Source organism: Gracilinanus agilis, chromosome 6 (genome assembly GCF_016433145.1).
Source record: "Gracilinanus agilis isolate LMUSP501 chromosome 6, AgileGrace, whole genome shotgun sequence".
In the NCBI taxonomy this organism is placed as follows: domain Eukaryota; kingdom Metazoa; phylum Chordata; class Mammalia; order Didelphimorphia; family Didelphidae; genus Gracilinanus; species Gracilinanus agilis.
In genome coordinates this window covers 4,027,827-4,039,140 of record NC_058135.1, presented here as the reverse complement: position 1 = coordinate 4,039,140, position 11,314 = coordinate 4,027,827, and positions in this window count along the sequence as shown.

Here is an 11,314-nt window from a genome sequence, read left to right as displayed (position 1 = left end):
AGATAATTATTGCAGAACCACAGGACTGTAGGAGAGGAGAGAGCCTGGATTCTTAATTCATGTCTTTTAGAGATTCTGTCAAAATTATTCTCAAGCCCAGAAGGTCTTTGGATTAATAAGTAAGTCTTTCTCAATCAATAGCAGCCAAATGGCTTGCAGTCCAGAAACATTCATCAGTTCCTCTTGCCAATATAACCACCAGGTGGTGATGGCAAGAAAGACAGAATTATTAATCACCTCTAAGCCTGGGGCCCTGACTACATATACTTTGGGAACACATTTCCCTTTCCTTCTCAACAGAGAGAGTTTCTTTGGCAAATCTGTACTATTTTGGAACATGGTTTTATTTTCTCTTGCCCCATTTCTCTCTGTCTTAGTCATTTATTGATTAGTTAAAATCACCAAATATGTAACTCCAAAGCCCAGTCATTTTGCATTGTCTAAGTTCAAATTTCATTTACAAATCCTCCTAGTCATGGACTTACGTCCCACCACTTGAACTTTTGAAGATCACCACCATTCTCATCAGCATTCCTAGGAGCCCACAAAGCAACTTCATCCTTAGAGGTTTATTTTTGGTCCTTCATATTTAGGGAGAACCTTATAACTATATCCCAGGTGGTCAGCAGACCTTCTTTCTTTTTATTTTTTTTCTCTTATGTTTTTCTCTCTAATATGCTGAAATTGATAGTTTTTTTCCTGAATCTTCACATACATTTGTCTTAACATCGAATCCATTATTCTGTCTTTGCAAGCAATATTTCCTTTTCATAGTCAACTTCTAGATTAGGGTCTTGGGTGCTCTGAAAGAGAATTCTTTATTCTATTGTCTATCCTGAGTTAACACTAATTTAAGTACCTCACTAGATTGTGAAGACAAGATTAACTCTTCTTTGTCCACCTTTTGATTGAATCAACACAAGCTTGAACTAGGTGGAGTAGCTCACAAACCACTTAGGGAATTCACATCTTCAGATTCAGAAACTCAATCAGCCAGGATGAGTATTCATCTCTCCAGAAGATGAATTTTAGAAAATTCACACCCTTAGATGAGAACTTAAGCTTAAGAAGGTGAAAACTTAAGCTTCAGAAGGTGAGAAATCAATCCCACAGACACTGCCTCCCTAGGCAGTGCTAGACAATTTGGAAACTGTGATTGACCCCTGTGAAGAGGGGGACAAGGAACCACTATAAAAGCCACAAAATCCTTCGGCTTGAGGCAGATTGTCTTTGAGAAGATAGTCTGAAGAGAGTGTCTTCTGGAGATAGTCTTCTAAGGAGCTGTGCTGGAGACTGTGGCTTGGATCATGGGCTTGGAGCTCAGCTTCAACTTAGACGCTAACTTCTGCACTATTTCATGGGGTGAGTGAAAGGCTGACTCCTTTCCTAGTTTCTGGAGAGACTAGTTTCCATCTTGGAGGAGGCTGCGGTGGTTATTCACCACCAGCCCTCCTGGCTGAGGATTAGTATAGATATTTTCTCTAACCTCTTTCACATTTCTCCACTTTATTGTTTCCCCTCTATTTTGTAAATAAATTTCTGACTCAAGATATAATAAATATTGGAGACCACATAATTTCATAAAATTATTGTCCAACCATTAATTTTTACCTTTACATTTCATTTGTTTAAGAAATGTTGATGTCACTTTAAACTATGTCAGTTTCCTTATAACCTTTTTTATTTTTATATATTTACAAATATGACTCTGAAGAGTCTACAACCCACAACAAAAGAGCCTTAAGGACTTTTTTTCAAGATCCTTTGCCTTTTCTTCAAGAAAGCTGAATCTTCAGTCAACAAGTATCTATTAAAATTTACCCATTTGGCAGGCACAATAAAAAGGAAAACAAAATTCCTCTTCTCAAGAAGCTCACATTCCAATGGGTCAGGCAACATGTAAATAAATAGGTATATTCAAGATAAATAGCAGATAAATAGAAGTTATACAAGAGGTAAGGCATATTGGGATAAAAATTTGAATCAGGAAATGCCTCTTAAAGAATAAAAAGCAAATCAGGAAATATAAGAGTAGAAGTTTAGGAAGTAAGTATTGCAGAGAGTTAATGAACAGGTACAGAGTTGGAAGACAGTGAACAAATTGGAAGGTACTAGAATGTGAAGAATTTTAAAAGGTAAAGGCCAGGATATTGGAGTCTGAATGTAAAAGAAAGTAACTAGAGTTTATGGAGTAGGGGGATTACATAGATTTGTGCTTCAGGAAAAACACCTTGACAATGGAATGGGGAACATAATGAAATAGAAAGAGACAATACAAGGAAAACATTCACTATTCATTCAATGAACATTTATTAAGTGCCTAATATATGTCGGGAACTATGCTAAGCATTGGTGATTAAGAAAAGACAAAAGATGTTTTCTGCCCACAGGAAGCTTACCATCTAATGGTGGGACACTACATCTAAGCAAATACTTACAAAGTAAACTATATACAGGACAAAGAGGTAATAATTAAAAAGAGGGTAAGCCCTGCAAATAATTGGCTTTTTCATGAACAATCTACCATATATTTGAAAGTAGCTGTCATGAATGCATGCTTAAAATTTCTTTTCTGCAAGATAGATCCACAATTTAATCTAATCCAGTTTCATTTCCAGTGTGTTAGCAGTCCTGAGTATCCTTTCAAGTTCAGTCAAAAGTGAACTCTAGTCAGAAGACCTTGATTCAAATTCTTTCTTGATATTTATTATTTTTACAAATTTAGGGGCAAGTCACTTTCCCTTTCCAGTCCAATGTTTATGTGTAAGTTATGTTTAGAACTCTCTCTTGCACAAAGCCACACACAAATGTTCTCTTTCTTTAGAGAAAAGGTGCTCCTCCTGCGAACTTTTACATGAATGCAAAGGATTATTCCTCGGAGATTATCTGCCATGTCAGATGCTAGGGTTAAATTCTATGGACTACTCCTACTACCATAGGTCAGTAGCCTCCACTGGGGTCTTTTCATTAGCAATCAGCTAATAAAAACAATTAGTGAATAACAAAGGTATTTATTAAGCTGGTAGAGTAAGAAAATTTGTTCTTAAATACACTTCTCATAAATCTAGGGCAACTTTCTTAAAGCTATGAGTTTTCTGAGCATAGAGAAGATATGATGGCAATGTTGTTTCAGGAAGTTTAGTTTTCTTCCAACAATGCTCATATTTCAGAATCAATGAATAGTGTTTCTGAGGGGAATGGGAATGGATGGGGATGGGGGGAAGTAATTTTATAAAACTGAAGTTTATGACTAAACTGATGATACGCTTTTCCCCAAAAGTAGTGATTTGCTAAGGGGTCAGACCCTATCCAACTATACTTCTGACAAAAATTCATATAAAAGAAAATAAGCTCCTTTTTAGAATGCCTTTTGCTTGGGATGCAAGTTAATGGATAAATCCCTGGGAGAATAAAAATAAAGAAGAAATCACTTATGATGAACAATATAATGAAATGCTGAAATGGGTTTGTGTTTAAGAAAGCACATTTTAATAGGCCAAAGTCTCTGACCCTCTGAGAAGACAGTAGGGGACATTTGTTTTAGACAATTAACCCATGTCAGAATGATGACCATAGAGTATAATTATGTTGTTAAAAACAACATTACTCTTAGCATTTAGCATTTTTTAAACAAAAGCTTAATTTTGGAGGTTTTGTAAGTGTCTTAAAAATCCCTCAGCCACCCTTTTTTTTTGCTGTGCTAAGCCTTTGTTTCCAAGTTTCTGACTTAAGTGAATTTTTACTGCATAGTTATAAACCTTGAACATAGGGAATTAGATAATGGAAAGGCTGACATATTCTCAGTTATACCCATGTCAATGGCATGCACCCCCATTATAAGGATCAAATAAGGTTCTAAAAGCCACCACTGCACTCTTACAAGGCTTTAAATTGTACCCTGGATAATTTTTCACAGGTGGAAGGAATATAATTAAACAGCAATGTCTAAAAGGGAGTGCATTTCCTGGCAATTAGTGTCTGGTTAGTATTGCTGAGTTAAAGCCAGGTGACCTTTGCCAGCTGGCTAGTAATTGCCTAGAAAATATCTCTCCATCAGTCATTGGTATTAGCCATTTTGGCATAAAAATAAAAAGCCTGAAGGTAGCTGTGTGATGAAAAGTTTCATGAAACTAGACATTGCCTTTGATGAAAAGAAAACAAAACCTATCTGCCTCTCACTTAGCCTTTCTAGATAATAACCAGGTCTTGTAACTGTTCTATAAAAACAATGGCCTCTCTTCTCTCAGTCAGTAATTCATTCTCTAGCAGTAGGATAGGACCTTACAAAGGTAAATGGAGACTTTCGGACACATGTACTCTTGAGGTGAATATAACTGAGGGAGATACAAATAGTAGGATTTGTATAAGTACTTAAAGGTTTTAGGAAGCATCTTCCAAATGTTACTTCATTTAATCTTTACAACAACTCTCTGAGGTAAATGCTATTATTATCCCCACTTTACAGATGTGAAGATGGGATTAACTCTCTCCTGCCCATTTTTAGATTTAATCACCAGAAGCGTATACACCCTACTTATCCTTAAGTATGGGGAGGTCCTTGACCTATTTGTGTGACAGTGGGTAATGAATCAGAATCAACTGACTGCACCCTGGGCAGTCCTAAGCAAAGCTTTAGCTGTAATTGGTCTACATAAAGTGGAAGGAAGGCACAGGAAGCAATGAAAGAAATGGTCTTTAAAAATGGCAATCACTTCCTGTGATGAGGTCTTTTGCCGTCAACTTGACCTTGAAGGAGCTCTGGCTTGGGATCTTGGACTGCTCTTGGATTTTTTCCTTAGAACTACCATGTGGGTGAGTGAAAAAGACTGACTCCTTTTCCTGACTTTTTTCTGAGAGGTACTAGCCTCCAGAGAGGCCCCTTGTCTTGGAAGAGGCTTCGTGGCTAAAATCCTTGTGTAATTTACCTCTGGGCCCCTTTGCTGGGGTCTCTGAAACTCTGCCTGGTTTGGATCATGCTGGAGTAATTATCTTCTTTCTCTAATTTTCTTACTTTCACTCTTTCCCTCTGTTTTATAAGTAAACTACCATAAAAAGTCATTCTGATTTGAGTAATAATTTCTGGTGACCACATTTCTCATATATTTAGTCCAACCCTTTAATTTTTAACCCTTACACAAATGAGGAAACTAAAGCTGAAAGAGGTTAAATAGTTTGTACATGGTGGGAAAACTGAGAAGCATCTGAGGCAATATTTGAACTTGAGTCTTCCTGATTCAAACTTCTGCACCCTTAAGCACCATGCCACCTACATTCTCCACTAATAATATTTAACCCTAGAGCCAAGGGCTTCCTTTATACACAAAATGCCAAAGAACACTTTGGAGATACCTCACTAGCATCTCCCCATAATCAGATGGAACCTGGCACCTTCAGAATTTGTCATTCCTTGAAAAAAACAATGGATTTTTTTATAATCACTCAAATTCAGCCAGCTCTGAATTATCAAACCAATTCATCAAGAGGACCTCTTCCTTCTGTTGCATCCCCTACCATGGAATGCTTAGTGACCCTATGACACATACTACTTTTCTGGGTTCATTAAGTAAAAAAGGGGGCATTTTAATCTTTTGCATTAAATCTCTAATTTCGTTATAAACACTTCTCAAGTCTATGCCTTATTCTAACTCTTCTTACTTTCCACAAGGGTCTTTCTTTTTTACTATTGCACATTATTCCTTATGTCTTCATATATTAGTTTATATTTTCAATTTAAGGTTTTATTTTTCCTATTATATTCCATTAATCAGTTACTCTATTTGTTTTTACCTCCAGATAATATTTTTTGACAATGAAATGAAACTATGAACTTAGACAACTCAAATCTTTTATAGGGCTCTTTTACTTTGTTCTTTATATTCATTTCAATCTATTTCTTCCCTCATAGTTTCATCATTTTGATTTTTTAAATTATTATCCCACCTAATTTAAGAATTGGAATTCAATTTGGATTTTATTCAGAAATTAACTTGATGTTTTGACTTTATTCAATGTCTTTACTGTAACTATGCCATATTAATGTGTTTCTTCCTTTGCTTTCCATCAGAATATTTTAAATAGTTACTTATATGGCTTTATGATATATCTTTATTCAAAGTACAGTATGGACTTTAGGGAGCATTTGGTTCAAGAGAAACTCCTATACAACCTTCACTAAGTCATCATCTAGCCTTTGATAGAAAACTACAGATTTAGAGCAGACTTGAGATGGGCCTGAGTAAGATAAAAATAATCACCTATGCAAATTAAAAAGCTGGAGTCAATAAGTGAGAGTAGAAGAAGCAGCCTTCATTCTTTCTCATGAGAAAGGGCAAGTGCTCCTATGTGGCAGATGCAAATGCTTAGTTGCAGAAACAAACATTATAGATATTCCTGATGTGAGATTCCCTTCTCTCCTCTGTAAGACTCTCATTGTCTGGGCAGTAGGACTTATAATCTAGGCATGAAGTGTACCCCAATCATAAAACAGCAAGATATATAGCTCATCACAAGCTTCCACTTGGGAGGGATAAGGTGATGGGGAGTTAACCGTATTCCTGGGAGTGACTCCCTTAGCCTCTAAAACACATGAGGAGAGAGTGAGATAGGATAGCTTGACTGTTTTCCTTATCTTCTTGAGACCTAATGGATGTCCTTGAAGTGAGATAAAGGGTCTCCCAACTCACTGGGCCTGTGGCACTGACAAGATGTCCTTGAGGTCTTATTCTGCAAGCCTAAATAGACTTCATTCCTGATTGGGGGGTAAGGGATAGGACAGATGTTCACCCTGAGAAAACACATTCTTTTTTATTCCCCACAGACCTTGCCCCTCAGGGGTGGTATTTCAGGGTGAGGGGCAATCATCTGACTTAAAAGCAGGTTTAAAAGCAAGTAGAAGTGGAGTGGCTCTGACCCCAGAATGTCAGTTCCAGCCCTTATTCTAGTGAAAACCTTCAGTGAAATAATCAGGGCAAGAATCCAGAAGAAAGGAAAGCCTTCAGTTTTCTCTGAATGAACAGAGCTTTCCAACTGACTGATGGCTAACACTGCTAAAAGGATATTGGAATTGCTGCCAGGGTGAAGCACTTGGGTTTATCTCAGACCCAAAGCTGGTTAGGGACTTGAAGAGCTCATACCATGAGTTATCAGACTTTTTCCAGATCAAATCTTCTAGGAAATGGATTATCCCTCTTTATCTCTTTTAATTAAGTCTATTTTGTTGCTTCCTTATCTGAGATCATATCTTTTATCTCTAGTCTTTTCTTTTTACTTTATATGAAGCGAATATATATTTGGATTCAGCCTCTTATTTTAACTCTGTGAATATTTATATATTCTGTGCTCCCTATAAACAAAAAGTTGTTCAATTCTGCTTTCTATTATATTCTATCCTCTTCTGTTTTGTGGGTGAATTTATTCCATTTTTGATAGAATTAATGATAAGAAGTTTTTCTTTAGATTAAGGTTTTTTAAAACTTTTTTTAAACCCTTAACTTCTGTGTATTGGCTTATAGGTGGAAGAATTGTAAGGGTGGGCAATGGGGGTCAAGTGACTTGCCCAGGGTCACACAGCTGGGAAGTGTCTGAGGCCAGATTTGAACCTAGGACCTCCCATCTCTAGGCCTGATTCTCAATCCCCTGAGCTACCCAGCTGCCCCCTAAACTTTTTTTTTTAAACATATAACCCTTAGAAAAATTTGGAGAAATCTATGGTCACCTCAAAAAAAATATTTTTGCAATCCATGAATCCCAGGTTAAGAACCTCTGTCTTAGAAGGAATTTAAATGTGCTTCTCTGAAATTCTTATCCATTGCTCTTGGTTCTCTCCCCTGGAACCTAGAGGAATAAATCTATTGATTATTTCAAATGATAGTTTTTCAATTGCTTTACTACAGTTATCACGTACATTCTCTAGGTTAAATGACCAACTCTCTTTTCTCCCAAATGGAATGATTGTTAAAGAATTACTTTTAACATGTGATGCCAAGGCAGCTTATACTTTTGTCTGTCCTCACCTAAATCCTCTTGTTTTTGAATTCTGACCTTTTCATCCAGAATTTCAGCAGTATATTCCAGTTTTGCGATATCTGTAAGTTTGAGAAACAACCTATCTAAAACACCAAAATCATTGATGAAGATAGCAGATGGCATAAGACCAAAAGATAGACTCTTGGCTTGCTTTGCTAGAGCTTTCCATTCAGACTAACATTGAGCTGTTCATTGACTACTTTTTAGATCTAGTCTTTCAATATTTGATTCATATTTGCCATTTTGCAATCTTGAGAAACTCCTTCCATTATCTACAATCTTTTGAATAATAGTATGGTGAGCAATCTCATAGTGACATATGCTAGATATTTTAAAAACCTGGGACATATTTCATCTGCACCTGATGATTTTGATTCATTAATGACAGCTAAGTACTATGCTATTATTTCAATAGATTAATCACTTCATCGGTGAGCATTTATTAAATACCTACTATGTGTCTGACATTTTGCTATGGGGTAAACAACAAATACATAAAGAAGTGTTGTGATTAAAAATCTCTTGGAGACAGTACATTAATTTATAATTATTAATAAGAGTGGGAGGAAGAGAGAGTCACACACACACACACACACAGATCATCACTTGGCCACCCTAACTAAAATATCTTCAAGCCTCACCAAGTTTCCTGAGCTCCAATTCCCAGCCATAGAAAAAACCTTGACTCCCCTTCCATTACTGAATGCAAAGAGATTTTGATTTTCCTCTAAAATGAGACAATGCTTATGTTTTAGCCAAGGTAAAAAAAATTCTTCACTCCAAGACTGAACAAATGTCTTATAGATATTTCCAACTAACCCTTATTTGGGTGCATCTGTACAATTAATGGCATAATATAGATATGACTCTTCAAGTTTCATAAATTGGAGAATAGTATAAGTGATATAAACTTTTATGAAAAAGTCTTACCAAAATTTTTTTCTAGTAACAATTTATATTGACAATTTCAGATTGTATGGTTTCACTGAAAAATATGCTAATCACTTTATACCTGTGAAAATATTCCTTCCTTAAAAGATAAATTCAAATGTTTCTTTATTGCTTCTAGCCTGAAATATGAATATTTCTTGACTTTTAAAGTCCTTTATAAAATGGTCCCAATCTGCATTCCAACCCCATTATGCATTACTCATTTTTACATACAACATAATCTATACATCATGCATTCTATAATCTATTCTTAGATTTTCTTAGATTTGGGGAATCCATGTAAACTTGTGTAAGCATTGTCTTATTTCTGTTCCATTGAGAAAATAATAATATAACAGGACATTTTAGATCAATACTTACCGAAATAAATTCCCTGCTAAGCTTTACTGAATCTATGATTGTCTTGGAGCCAGACTTGGATTGACAACAAACACTCCTATTCTAAGAGAAAAGAAGGACAAAAAACCAGAGTTGCACAAACCATCTACAAAATGAGAAGTGAACATCAGATAAGTACAGAAGTGACTTCTTAGAGTAATACTCCTCTTTTTTAAAAATTTAATTTAATTTAATTTTGTTAAATGAGGCGATACCGCCTTATTTTCCAATTTTTTGCCACTATAAAACTGTAACTATAAATATTTTTGTGCTAATATTTTTCCTTATTATCTCTTTGGGGCATAAACCCAGTAGTGGTATTTCTGAATCAAAGAGCATGTAATCTTTTAAAGTCCATTAAACATAATTCCAAATTGCCTTCCAGAATGGTTGGATCAATTCAAAACTCCAAAAGCAATGCATTAATGTACCAATTTTGCTACATCCCCTCTGACATTTATTATTTTCTTTAGCCATCATATTGGCCAATCTCCTAAGTGTGAGGTGGTACCCCAGAGTTGTTTTTATTTCCATTTCTCTAATCAGAAGACTTTTTCATGTAATTGTTGATAGTTTTGATTTCTTCATCTGAAAACTGCCTATTCATATCCCTTGACCATTTGTCAATTGGGGAATGGCTTTATTATTTTTTTTTTTTGTAAATTTTACTTAGTTCCTCATATATTTGGGAAATTAAACTTTTGTCAGAGAGGTTTTTTATTAAAAAAATCCCAGTTTGTTTTTTTCTTCTATTTTTGGTTGCATTGGTTTTGTTTTTACAAAACCTTTTTAATTTAGTATCAATCAAAATAATTCATTTTACATTTTGTGATCTTTTCTATTTCTTGCTTTGTCTTAAATTCCTTCCTTTCCCAAAGGTCTGACATACATACTATTCTATGTTCACCTAATTTATTTATGATTTCACTTAGGATAACATTCTTTTTTTAAAATTTTTTTCAAACATTTATTAATATTCAATTTTAACATGGTTACATGATTCATGCTCCTCCTTTCCCCTTCGCGCCCCCCGCAATCCCCCCACCCATGGCCAATGCACATTTCCACTAGTTTTGTCATGTGTCCTTGATCAAGACCAATTTCCAAATTGTTGGTAGTTGCATTGGTGTGGTAGTTTCGAGTCCACACCCTCAATCATGTCCACCCTGACACATGTGTTCAAGCAGTTGTTTTTCTTATATGTTTCCTCTCCTGCAGTCCTTCCTCTGAATGTGGGTAGCATTCTTTACCATAAATCCCTCAGAATTGTCCTGGGTCATTGTATTGCTGCTGGTACAGAGGTCCATTACATTCGATTTTACCACAGTATATCAGTCTCTGTGTACAATGTTCTTCTGGCTCTGCTCCTTTCACTCTGCATCTGTTCCTGGAGGTCTCTCCAGTTCGCCTGGAACTCCTCCAGTTTATTATTCCTTTTAGCACAATAGTATTCCATCACCCGCATGTACCACAGTTTGTTCAGCCATTCCTCAATTGAAGGACATATCCTCCTTTTCCAATTTGTTGCCACCACAAAAAGTGCAGCTATAAATATTTTCGTACAAGTCTGTTTATCTATGATCTCTTTGGGGTACAAACCCAGCAATGGTATGGCTGGATCAAAGGGCAGGCATTCTTTTATAGCCCTTTGAGCATGATTCCAAATTGCCAGCCAGAATGGCTGGATCAGTTCACAACTCCACCAGCAATGCATTAATGTCACAATTTTGCCACATTCCCTCCAACATTCATTACTCTCCACTTCTTTCATTTTAGCCAATCTGCTAGGTGTGAGGTGATACCTCAGAGTTGTTTTGATTTGCATTTCTCTAATTATTAGAGATTTGGAACACTTTCTCATGTGCTTATTGATACTTTTGATTTCTTTACCTGAAAATTGCCTATTCATGTCTCTTGCCCATTTATCAATTGGGGAATGGCTTGATTTTTTATACAATTG